This window comes from Vicia villosa, linkage group LG1, assembly GCF_029867415.1.
Source record: "Vicia villosa cultivar HV-30 ecotype Madison, WI linkage group LG1, Vvil1.0, whole genome shotgun sequence".
Taxonomy (NCBI): Eukaryota; Viridiplantae; Streptophyta; class Magnoliopsida; order Fabales; family Fabaceae; genus Vicia; species Vicia villosa.
In genome coordinates, this window is record NC_081180.1 from 197,666,246 (window position 1) to 197,680,547 (window position 14,302).

Consider the following 14,302-nt stretch of genomic DNA (forward strand, 5'->3'; position numbering starts at 1 on the left):
AATTGGGAAGCTATCTGGGTCGTGGTGGACAGGTTGACGAAGTCTGCACATTTTCTACCAGTGAGAATGGATTATCCAATGGAGAAGCTGGCTCAATTGTATATTGAGAAGATAGTTAGTCTGCATGGTATTCCTTCGAGTATCGTGTCATACAGAGATACGAGGTTTACGTCTAAGTTCTGGGAAGGTTTGCAGAAAGCCTTGGGTACTAAGCTGAGATTGAGCTATGCTTATCATCCGCAGACTGATGGACAGACTAAGAGGACGATTCAGTCGTTAGAGGATTTATTGCGTGCCTGTGTGTTGGAAAAGGAGGTACTTGGGATAGTTATGTGCCTTTGATTGAGTTTACCTACAACAACAGTTATCATTCGAGTATTGGTATGTCTCCGTTTGAGGTTTTGTATGGTAGGAGGTGTAGGACGCCGTTGTGTTCGTACGAATCTGGTGAGAGTGCTGTGATTGGACTAGAAATTATACAACAGACTACGGAGAAAATTAAGATGATTCAGGAGAAGATGAAAGCTTCTCAGAGTCGTCAGAAGAGTTATCATGACAAGAGGAGGAAAACACTTGAGTTTCAAGAGGGAGATCATGTGTTTATGAGAGTTACTCCTATGACGGGTATCGGTCGAGCATTGAAGTCAAAGAAGTTGACTCCGCATTTTATTGGACCATTCCAAATTTATGAAAGAGTGGGAGAAGTGGCTTATCGTATCGCTTTACCGCCGATGCTTGCAAATTTGCATGATGTATTTCATGTGTCTCAGTAGAGGAAATACATTTCGGATCCGTCCCATGTGATCCAAGTAGATGATGTACAGGTGAAAGACAACTTGACGGTTGAGACTTTACCTGTGAGGATTGAAGATCGAAGACTGAAGCAATTGTGTGGCAAGGAAATAGCTTTGGTCAGAGTAGCTTGGGGAGGACCTGCTGAGGGAAATGTTACCTGGGAGCTAGAGAGTCAGATGAAGGATTCTTATCCAGAACTCTTTACCTGAGGTATGTTTTCGAGGACGAAAACTCTTTTAGTGGGGGAGAGTTGTAACACCCGTATAATTTTAATATTAATTTAATTCGGAATATTGAATTAATAATTAGAATTGTAAAGATTTTGTGAAAATAATAGAAAATAATGGTTTATGGCATTTGGGCCACGTGAGGAAATAGTAAAAGAAGGGGGTGTGATATAGTAACTCTTTTACTAATTTTATTATTATTTTCATAAAACAATTTGGAATTGGGAAACAAAAGAAGGAATGTGAAAGATTGAAGGTTTGGGATCACGAAGAACGTGAAGGAGAACTGAAGAAGGAGAAACCAAAGATCAAGAATTTGTCTAAGGTAAGGGGGGACTCTCCTTTTAATCTCTATTATCGTGTTATGAATAATGGTGTGGATTAGGAATATTGTTTGGATTCAATAGGTTCTATATTCTGGATTTTACAATCTGTGTTAATCATTTGAATTGAAATCTTGACATGTTAATCCCTAAATACTGAATAGATTTAGGTTATGATGAGTAAAATAGATCATAGAGTCATATGCTATGGATGTTGGATGAATTCTATGCTGTCTAGAATGTAGAAATTCTGGTCTGAGACCCAAATCACAGGTTGAAACGAATGGATTCGCGATGAAGATGAATGGGTAGGTTGCAGGTTTTTGGAACTACTGTCCATTCACGTATGGTACACATATGATACGCGTATGGGGGGTGTGGTACGCGTATGGTACGTTTCCCATGGTGCACCAGAATGTGCCCTTCTGTTGGTATGCGTATGATACGCGTATGGTATGGTGTTGGTACGCGTATGGGCTGTTGATACGCGTATGTGCCTGTTTTGTGTGGGATTTTGACTCTGTTCATATGCGTATGATACGCGTATGGTGTGTGTATCTTGTGTGTGGAATGCTGGTTCTGTTCATACGCGTATGGTACGCATATGGGTGTGTGCTGTGTGGATTCTGGCCTCTGTTGGTACGCGTATGGTCAGCGTGACTGCAGATTTTTGCTGTTTTGTGATTTTTGAAGGTTAATGGCGTGTAACTTTCGAACTGACGAATCTGTATGATTTATTGTTATATGATTTATTGAATGATGATGTATGAGTATAGATGATGCTACTCATAGTGAGATGATGATGATGGTATGTTATATATATGTTTGCATGCATTCATAGTCATTTGATGAGGGCTGAATCCTAAAGGCGAGAGGATTCAGTGAATGGCAAGATTCCCATTGTGTGGAATCTGTGCTGGCATGGCCGTATCTGGATGACGATAGATCGGTCGGTGGGTTTTTCCATTAATGATGTTGGTACCACATGCATAGTGTCAGTTGCATACGTATGCATAATTTTGTAATATGATTATATATGCTATGTGATGGTTTGATGATTGTGGATGTGTGACGATGATGTATCTGGATATGAAACAATTGGGTGAAATGATATAACTATGATATATTGTTATTTAAGATGCAATAATTGGTTAACTGTGATGAGACTCACCCTTACTTGTTGTCATTTTCAGATTGAGGATAGCGGCGCGACTTGGTGAGGATTAGCTCATAAGTCGGTTTAGTTGTTGTGTCGGTGTCATGCTCTGATAGATGTAACACTTGGAACGCAATGTTTTGAATTTCGATTATAACTCTATTTGTTTATTTTAATTGAAGTCTGATACATTAATGATGTAATGTTGACTTGGTGATTTGATTCCGCTGTGTAAACATGATTTTGTTTTAATGAGTTATAATTAGATGTTTTCAGTGAATGCATGACATATGGCGAACGTGTGTTTCTTTATTTATGAATTGTGACGCCTCTTTACATGTTACTCTGATTAATATTTGTTTCATTGCCGCGGGGTATTAGAGGGGTGTTACAGAATGGTTTAATTTTGATGTTAATATATGGATAACATGTGACTTACTTATGTGTGCATTATGAACTAATGACTTGTGACTAATAGTCATAGATGTGTTAAATGATGTGAAATCCATGATATGTTAGGATGCATACATATATATACTATATGAATGTGTCTTATTGATAATGATCATTTAAATGTGTATGTGTTGATATGTGGATTGAATAATGATGATGCTAGAATTAAATACATGTGATTGATTGATGTGTGTTGAGTGATGCATTGTTTGGGATTGAAGTCATGTTGTGTATATTGTGCAATATTGAAAGATGTGATGATGTAGTTTAAGAGATAGGGATCTTCTTAAATGCATGAGTCTGGTTTTGTTGCACACTTACACAAGCATGATTCTTTGAAAGTGGCAATGTCGGGTAATCTCGCGAAGATTATTTGCTTGTCCCAAATCTAACGCCGAATGGGATTTGAAATCTTAACGCCATATGGAGCTTTGAGGTGGTTATCTAGTCTATAGAGGAAAGACAATCGACATGATCGGAAATGATAACGGTTGGGATCCACATGCATATCGCATTGAGTCACACTTGAGTCGCACGTGTCGGTGTGAAATGTTGTTGTTGGTGTGATTTATGTGATATAATTTATGTGGAATAATGTTGGTGGATATGCATATATGTGGATTTGTGATTCATTTGATATGAATAGTTGTTGTGTTATGAATGTGATATATGTGATTGAAACATATGTGATGTAGATGTGAATTTATATGTACTAATGATATATGTATATATGTAGGGATATGTGAATCATGTTTGATTGATGATGATACATGGGTAAGAGAGGTGATTACATGTATACTTGTAATATTAATGACACGATTCCAATGATGTAAATATATTCTATGATGTTTTGTGAAATGCGATAGAGATGAATATGTTCATTTGGTGATATATGTTCATACTTGCGATACATCGGTGAATCTTATACATGTCTATATATTTTGGAAAAACATGTATATGCGATTATGTGATGATAACTTGTATATTTAGAATATGATTATGTTTGAATACAATTGTTACTTCGTGAATGTTATCGAGAAGGATATGTACTTAGAATCTACATGTTGGTGAAACATGATTATGTACATTGTTTAGAAATCATGTTTGATTATATGGAATTGAATGAGCTAGGTTGTATAACATGAATATGTGAATCTTGATTAATTGCATATGATGCATGTTTATGTGAAGAGTGATGAATTCTTGAAATGTATTCTTGTTATGATTTACATTTCCCATATTATGTTTATCTATAAGAAGTTGAATTCTCACCCTCCTGTTTGAATGTTATCCTTTGTTGGTAACGTGCAGGTTTTCGAAGATAGTGGTGCTTCAAAGGAGGCTTAGCTTGGAGATTTAGATCTCTTGTAGAATGTCGTGACTAAGTAGTCACTTGTGCTCTGGTCATATGTAACACATGGGATTTGGGTTTTATGTTTTTATGACTCGATGTTATGAGATATTTGTTTACTCATATTGTATTCGTATTTGAATATGTTATTTTGTTAATGTGTGGCCTTGAGCCGAGATGTTGAGACATGGTGGATGATGTATGGGAATCATCCGATTGTACCATTAAATTGATGAAATGATTATTCCGCTGTGGTTTTGCATGTTGTTTTAAATCCCGTGTTATTTGGAAATGACCATTGCATGTTTAAAGATAAAATGTTTGTTTTATTTAGAAATATGTGTAACACCCTCGTGAGATGCATGCTTCTTTACTCTGATTTATACAAATGTATGCCTTATTTGTTTAGTATAGAACTTGGGGTGTTAGATAGTGGTATCAGAGCACGGTTGGTCAGTTGGCCAGGTTATTAATGAGTTTATTCCCTTTGGTATGCGACATGTGTGTGAAACACTGTCGGTACTCAGTATGTTTCTAACTGTTTGTCTGCAGAGATGGAATTGAAACAAGTGGGGGAGAAGCTGTTTCTATGTGCGACATTGTGTTGGGGTAACTTTGAGCATAAGATAGAGGATTCTGTTGCAGTTGAGTAACGATGGTTTATGCTACCATCATGGTTTTCGGCTACCTATTGACAAATTGAGGAACTGATCACCCTTAATCTCTTGTTCACGAGAAGAGAGCGATTGAAGAATTGCCAATAGTTTGTGGTTTTGCGGAAGTATTTCATGAAGATGTGTGTTATTTACTGCCGGAACGTGAAGTTGAGTTTTCGATTGATTTAGTTCTTGGAACTAGTCCTGTATCGATGGCTCCATATAGAATGTTTGCTTCTGAGTTGAAAGAGTTGAATAGTCAACTTGAGGATTTGTTGGAGAAGAAGTTTATTCGTCCTAGTGTATCGCCGTGGGGTGCACCTGTTTTGTTGGTTAAGAAGAAGGAAGGTTCTATGAGGCTTTGTGTTGATTATAGGCAATTGAACAAAGTGACGATTAAGAACAAATATCCACTTCCAATGATTGATGATTTGATGGATCAGTTGGTTGGAGCGTGTGTGTTTAGCAAGATTGATTTGAGGTATGGGTATCATCAGATTCGTGTGAAGGCGGAGGATATTCATAAGACTGCTTTTAGTACGAGGTATGGTCATTATGAGTATTCTGTTATGCCGTTTAGCGTGACTAATGCACCTGGTGTATTTATGGAGTATATGAATAGGATTTTTCATGATTATCTTGATCAGTTTGTGGTTGTGTTCATTGATGATATTTTGATTTATTCTAAGAGTGAATATGATCATGCTGAGCATTTGAGAATTGTGTTGTCGGAGTTGAAAGAGAAGAGGTTTTTTGCTAAGCTTTCTAAGTGCGAATTTTGGTTAAAGGAAGTGAGTTTTCTTGGCCAGGTGATCTCTAGTGGAGGTATTTCTATTGACCCGTCGAAGATTGAAGCTATATCTCAATGGGAAGCTCCTAAGTCTGTTTTTGAGATTAGAAGTTTTCTTGGTTTGGATGGTTATTATAAGAAGTTCATTGAGGGATTTTCTAAGTTATCTTTGCCGTTAACGTTGTTGACTAGGAAAGGACAAGCTTTTTATTTGGACTTCGCAATGTGAAGCAAATTTTCAAGAGCTTAAGAGAAGATTGACTACGGCTCCTATTTTGATTTTGTCGGATCAGTTCGAACCGTTTGTGGTGTATTGTGATGCTTCATTGTTGGGTTTGGGAGGCGTTTTGATGCAAAAAGGGCAAGTGGTAGCTTATGCTTCAAGGCAACTCAAAGTTCATGAGAAGAATTATCCAACGCTTGATTTAGAGTAGGCCGTGGTTGTGTTTGTGTTGAAACTTTGGAGGCATTATTTGTTTGGATCAAGATTTGACGTTTTTAGTGATCACAAGAGTTTGAAGTATTTGTTTGATCAGAAAGAGTTGAATATGAGGCAACGAAGATAGTTGGAATTCTTAAAGGATTATGATTTTGGTTTGAACTACCATCCAGGAAAAGCGAATGTTGTAGCCGATGCATTGAGTAGGAAATCATTGTATATGTCTATGTTGATGATTCAAGAATTGGAATTGTTGGAACAATTTAGAGATTTGAGTTTGGTTTGTGAAGTGATGACTACGTGTGTTAAGCTTGGTATGTTGAAGCTTACGAGTGGTATTCTTGATGAGATTAGAGAAGGTCAGAAATCAGATTTGAGATTGTTTGACATTATGACATTGATTAACCAAGGTAAAGGTGGTGATTTTCGGATTGACGAGAATGATATTATGAGATGTCGTGATCGAGTTTGTATTCCGGATGTTATGGATTTGAGAAAGATAATTCCTTAGGAAGGGCATAGAAGTGGTTTGAGTATTCATCCCGGTGTTACTAAAATGTATCAAGATTTTTGGAAATTGTTTTGGTGGCAAGGTATTAAGAAGGATATAGCGGAGTTTGTTTATTCATGTTTGACTTGTCAAAAGTCAAAGATTGAACATCAAAAACCATCTGGTTTGATGCAACCGTTATCTATTCCTGAGTGGAAGTGGGATAGCATTTCTATGGATTTTGTTTCGGGTTTTCCGAGAACATCGAGTAATTGTGAGGCAATTTGGGTCGTTATGGATAGATTGACGAAATGTGCTTATTTTATTCCGATGAGGATGGATTATTCGATGGAAAGACTTGCTAAGTTGTACATCGAGAATATTGTGTGTTTGCATGGTATTCCGTCAAGTATCGTTTCGGATAGAGATCCAAGGTTCACTTCTAGATTTTGGGAGGGTTTGCAACGTGCTTTGGGTACGAAGTTGCGTTTGAGTTAATCCGCAAACCGATGGTCAATCGGAGAGGATTATTCATTCGCTTGAAGATCTTTTGAGGTCTTGTGTTTTGGAAAAAGGAGGAAATTAGGATAGTTTCTTACCTTTGGTTGATTTTACGTATAACAACAGTTTTCATTCTAGTATTGGAATGGCACCTTTTGAAGCTCTTTATGGTAGAAGGTGTAGAACACCTTTGTGTTGGTATGAATCGGGAGAGAGTGTTGTGGTTGGACCCGAGTTAATTCAAGAGACTAAGGATAATATTAAGATGATTCAAGAGAAGATGAAGGCTTCTCAAAGTCGTCAGAAGAGTTACCATGATAAGAGGAGGAAGGATCTTGAGTTTGATAAGGATGAACATGTGTTTCTTCGAGTTACTCCAATAACGGGTGTTGGTAGAGCGTTGAAGTCCCGTAAGTTGACGCCACGTTTCATTGGTCCTTATCAGATTTCAGAGAGAGTAGGTGAAGTGGCATATCGGATTGCATTGCCACCGTCTCTTTCTAATCTTCATGATGTGTTCCATGTGTCTCAATTGAGGAGGTACATTGCGGATCCATTGCATGTTGTTCAATTAGATGATGTTCAAGTGAGAGATGATTTGACGGTTGATACATCACCTATCTATGCGAATCGAAGATCGAGAGGTGAAGAAGCTTCGTGGTAAGGAGATTGCTTTGGTTAAAGTGATATGGGGTGGAGTTGCCGCTGGTAATATCACTTGGGAACTCAAGGATAAGATGAAGGAATCGTATCCGGAGTTGTTTGTTTGAGGTAGTTTTTTAGGACGAAAATATTTTAAGTGGGGGAGAGTTGTAACGCCCTATTTTTATTAGACTTTATTTAATTAGGATTATTTGATAATTGGTATTGTTTGTGTGTTTATTTAATTATTGTTTGAGTGATAATTATTTGATTGTGTGGTAATATGTTACTCAGCTAATTAATAAATGGTAGAATTATATTAGAATTAGCTATTGGGCTTAGTGGGAATTAGAAACGAGTATAGTGGATGGGTTAAGCCCAATGAGATAATGAGAGTTAGAAGAGAGTTTTATGAGTTAACCTAAATTAGATAGAAAGATAGAGAGAAGAGTAGAGAAGAGAAAAGAGGCATAGAGAAGAGAAGAGGAGAAAGTAAAAGAGAAAGTAGATTCTTGAAGATTGGAGGAGTTTGAATAGAGGTAAGGGTTAGAATCCAAGTTCTTATAGGTTTATATGATTGGGTAATGTTGTGTATGCTTTGTATTCTTCAATTTCATGAATTTAGAAAATGATAGGGTTTATGTGAAATCAATTGGATTTTGTGATTTGTTCATGTACAATGTGTTATATGGATGACCCATGGTTAAGAACATGTTTAGGAACCTTATAGGTGTGCTAAATTTGCTTTCAATTGATGTATGGATTGTGTATGGGTTAATGGGTGTTGTATGAGGGAACTAGGGAAGAAAAATGGTGAAATCTGAGTTTTCATGCAGCCTGGGTCAACCTATGCAGAAGCTGCGTCGACCTAAATAACCCAGAAAGTCAAAAATGTGTTTTCCTTCAGTTTACGTCGACCTGGAGGATTTTGCGTCGACCTGAGAGATGTTTGCGTCGATTTGAGAGATATTTGCGTCGACCTAAGCAGCATCCAATTCTTGACAAATTTTGTAAAGACCATAACTTTTGATCCGTAACTCCTTTTTATGCGTCGTTCGAAGCGTTAAGAAGCTAATGAGATTACCTATATGATAGGATAGATTTGTTTGATGTTGAATGGTTTAATTTTGATGTTAATATATGGATAACATGTGACTTACTTATGTGTGCATTATGAACTAATGACTTGTGATTAATATTCATAGATGTGTTAAATAATGTGATATCCATGATATGTTAGGATGAATACACATATATATATATATATATATATATATATATACTATATGAATGTGTCTTGTTGATAATGATCATTTAAATGTGTATGCGTTGATATGTGGATTAAATAATGATGATGCTAGAATTGAATACATGTGATTGATTGATGTGTGTTGAGTGATACATTATTTGGCATTGAAGTCATGTTGTGTATATTGTGAAATGTTGAAAGATGTGATTATGTAGTTTAAGAGATAGGGATCGTCTTAAATGCATGAGTCTTGTTTTGTTGCACACTTACACAAGCATGAGTCTTTGAAAGTGGCAATGTCGGGTAATCTCGCGAAGATTATTTTCTTGTCCCAAATCTAACGCCGAATGGGATTTGAAAGCTTAACGCCATATGGAGCTTTGAGGTGGTTATCTAGTCTGTAGAGGAAAGACAATCGACATGATCGAAAATGATAACGGATGGGATCCACATGCATAACACATTGAGTCACACTTGAGTCGCACGTGTCGGTGTGAAACGTTGTTGTTGGTGTGATTTATGTGATATGATTTATGTGGAATGACGTTGGTGGATATGCATATATGTGGATTTGTGATTTATTTGATATGAATAGTTGTTGTGTTATGAATGTGATATATGTGATTGAAACATATGTGATGTAGATGTGAATTTATATGTACTAATGATATATGTATATATGTGGGGATATGTGAATCATGTTTGATTGATGATGATACATGGGTAAGAGAGGTGATTACATGTATACTTGTAATATTAGTGACACGATTCCAATGATGTAAATATATTCTATGATGTTTTCTGAAATGGGATAGAGATGAATATGTGCATTTGGTGATATATGTTCATACTTGCGATACATCGGCGACTCCCATGCCCTGTTCTCTGGTCGTAAGACCTTGTTCTTATTCGAGTTAGGTTTTCTGATATTCCTTTCCCTCGATTGGATAAATATATTAGTGGCGACTCCGGTCCATTTTACGCGGTAGCGATAGTTGGCGACTCTGCTGGGGAAGTGATAGACCTGTGCTGGTCCATCCTTAGTAAGTCGATCTTAGCCTTTATTTGTTTCGTTTATTGGGTGTTTCTTTGTTTGTTTATATGTTTACATCCTGTATATATATATATATATATATATATATATATATATATATATATATATATATATATATATATATATATATATATATATATATATATATATATATATATATATATATGCTTGCATATCATGTTTATTTTCTGCTTTCATATCATATTTACTTTCTCGCATTCTGGACTATACTACCTGGGCCCAGTTGGTGCCACATATTTTTTTGTTTGCGAGTGGGTGGGATGTTCTATGAGGTAAAAGGCCCAATACCCAAGCCAGAGTTGACACATAGGATACCTAGGATAAAGTGGATAGTCATGACGCCAGCGAGATATCAGGTCTTGTCTAGTGCGATCATGAGACCCACGCCCAGTCGAAGTTCGAATGGGGTATCGTTATTGGCATGTAGATGCAACAATGATGGCATTTTAGGAGAACTGTTAACGCTGGTTTCCTTTTGACCTACCCTGACCCAGATTCACCTGTGAGTGGGGAGGGAATCATATTCTTTATAGGTGCAGGTACATGTTCTGTTGGTGACTATTGGTTCTCCTGGTATTCAAAAAGGTGTCGGACCTTTAATCTTGTTACATCTGACCTACAAAGGCTTTTCATCAGTTATTCAGAGGATTTTACAGTAGTTACTAAGATTATATGGACCTTTATCCCATGCTTTTGTATTCCATAACATCATTGCTTTATCCACTTCATTTATGGGGGATTCTAAAGTCTATTTCCAAAAAAAGGAAACGAGAAAAAAAAAGAAAAAAGAAAAGATATCCGATACAAAACAAAGCTTTGATTTAAAAAAAAAAAAGAGGAGAAAAGAAAAAAGGAAACAAAAGTTGATGAAAAAGACTTTAGGATCCCTTAGGAATGAAACATGCATTCATACTATCATACATTTCATGGTTCTATCAGAAGCTTATGGGGGCCCTTTCTATATAGATTTGAGCATCAACAACAAATTTGACTTCTCACTGATACATGCTCATAGATCAACTATGGAACAACTCAGTGAGGAATTGGCTAAGATGAGGGCTGACATGAGGGAAGTTAGTCAGTTGAAGGCTCAGGTGAGCCTGGTCTTGGAAGTCTTGAAGACTGTATTGAAGAAAGAAAATCAGGTTCCCGTTGCCTCGACATGAATTGTTGCTCTTTCTCCCTTTTCTTTGGGATCTCTTTTCATCCATGGAATGCCTCAGGAAGTCCCTCCACAACTTCAAATTCCAAAGCCTCCTCGTCAGCCAACTAAGGTCCCCCAAGTGAATTTAAAGGGCAAGACGTATCAACAGAGACCAAAAATGCCAGAGAAGGTATTTGATCCCATCACAATGACGTATGCGCAACTATAGCCTCATCTCTTGCAATTGTAATTAATTTAGTTGAGAACTTTGTCCTCCCCTACAAAGATACCGGCTAATTGGGATGCAAATGCAAAATGTGACTTTCATTCTGGGGCACCTGACCATGACATCGAGAATCGCAAGGCGTTGAAATACCAATTTCAGAGTTTGCTTGATTCAAAGGCTATTGTGTTTACTCCAGATGGCTTGGGCATACAAGTCAATCCCATCCCAACTGCATAAAGAGGGATGACTACTCCTCCTCAAGAGTCACACCAAGAAAGTCATTCACCACCTGTTCTCACAATGGTTCCTCTTCAACAACCATTTCTTATTCCAAGTCATAAAAGTGAAGCGCTCAATCAGAGCCGGTATCATCCATATGCTCAAATTGGTCAACAGAAGCCAAAGCAAGTACCAAGGATGTTCGATCCGATTCCCATGCCTTATAGTCAACTGCTCCCACATTTGCTCAAGACCTCTTTGGTTTAGTTGAAGGAGTCTAGCCCTCCTACATCACGCCCTCCTCAAGGATACAACGCCCATGCTAGGTGTGACTATTACTCACGGGCACTTGGTCACTCCATTGAGGACTGTAAGGCATTCAAAGACAAAGTCCAAGATTTGATTAATTCAAAGGACATTGTGTTCACGCTAGATAAGAATGGGAATCCCTCGCCCAAGTGAGCATCAGAACTACAGAGAGTGTTCGGAATCAATAAGTCCAGACGGTGTCAAGCCTCCTCAACTATGGCATCCATTTAGTTCTTTACTGCATTTTCATTTGTAATCTTTCTTTGTTTGGTTAAGCATTGCTAGCATGTAAAAATTTGTTAATTTTTGAATAAAAATCGTAATACATTATTTATGTTTGTCTTGAAGGAATCCATTCGTTTTCACTCAATAAAGTTTTTGGCATTACGATAACAATTTTTACTAATCTCTTGTTTAGGCAAGAAGCGGAGGGAGAATGATGACAAATAAAAATTGCAAAATCTCTTAATTGTGTATTTTTGAATAAAACCTTGTTGATGATGTACATGCATTATTTCAAATCCCCAAACACCTGAGATATAAGGGAGATAGACCCTCGTCAACCCCTTTGAGCCTTGAAGTAGGAGTTTCTTTTCTGATCAGAAAAAACCCTTATTTTTTTAACCCAGGGGTAGGGTAGTGTTCATTTAACTTGACTAACTGTTCAAAACTCATCAAGGGTATCCATCCAAGGATACAACAATGTTTTAACCTTCAAAAGGGTTGAGGAAAGTCAAAACCGCAATGGTTATCCTTCACCTACTAAGAAGTCAAAAGATGATGATGCCACAGTGGTTATCCCTCATCAACTAAAGAATGAGGCAGTCGTAATTACGTCCAAATTGAAAGCAGTGCAAGGTCACACGACTTGTTCAAAAGAAAATGGAGAAAAAGAAATGAAAAAAATGATGATGAAAACGAAAATAAAAATGATGAAAGAAATGAAAGGCAAAAAAAATAGTGATGAAATTTCCAAGCAAGGACAAAGTCGTGTGACTACAAGCTCAAAGAATAAAAGGTGAGCGGCTGCCATGTCCGAAAAACCTCATTGATTCCTCAACCGCTTCAAAATTCCTTATGAGGGATGAGCACTCATGTTGAGTTAACTGAACATAGGACTGGAGAACATCACAAAGGGGGTGGGCACCAAATAATATTGAGCCTAAAAAATCCTTTGTTTCTGAAAACCATGAACCCGACCAAGTTACAACCCTTAAAAGTCCTAATTGAAGTAGGGTTTATTTCGAAAGCGCACTCCGATGAGATAGTGTTTAGCTGACTCCCAATGAAGCGTAACACATATCCATGTTGGTATCGTATGCCCGCTGATCGGTAAAATAGCAAGTGTACTATTTTGCCTCTTGTAATAATAGGGAAAATTCCCCGAATATCGATCTTTGGGACTGCGTAGGAATAATGAGTTCAATTCAAGGTTCAATTAAACAAAAACTTCAATTGGGTTTTGTTTGGTGATTATCACTTAGCGAAAAACAGAATAAGCAGTAAATGAAATTGACTTTTTAACAAATACGAGTAACATGCTAGGGATAGTGGATGATTGACAATTTAACAACTCTGAAATCTCTATTGCAACAACTTATTTTCAATAATCAATTACCGGTTATTAAGGTTGTTTGATCCTAAGTCCTCAGTGAAAAAACCTTTGATCCTTCATCCTAAACCCTAAGTCCTTAGAAATTTACGATGAAATCAAGCAATTAAGTTACCAAGAATATCCGGTTACTATAATGTAATCCTAGCCCTAGGTAATATCAATTATAGCAGATTCTCATGAAAGCCTTATCAATGGTGGTCCAACCTAAACGATAATCATACATCAATTCTGATTTGTCCGAAAGGAAAAGCATTAGAAACATCAAGAGAATAAATAAATGAAAAACATGATTGTTATTGCAATTGCAAACTCAGAGTCATTACAAAGTGAAATCAGAGCCACCCCTTAACATTGGAGGGTTTAGCTACTCATAGTAATCAAAAAAAACATAATAATGAATAAAGACATTACAAGAAATTGGAGGAGATTGAATCTTCAATTGCTTCCGCTCATGAAGATCTTCTTCTCTCCCAAACCCTTGCTTTATCCAATCTTCTTTTGTATTCTTTTCTCTAATCTGTCAAAAAGTCCCCTTCTCCTTACACAAGCTTCGTTTAAATAGTATCAGCCTCAGTGTCAGCAAAAAGTCCAAAGTACCCTTAATGACAAGACCAATTGAAACAAATCACAAGGTGAATTTTT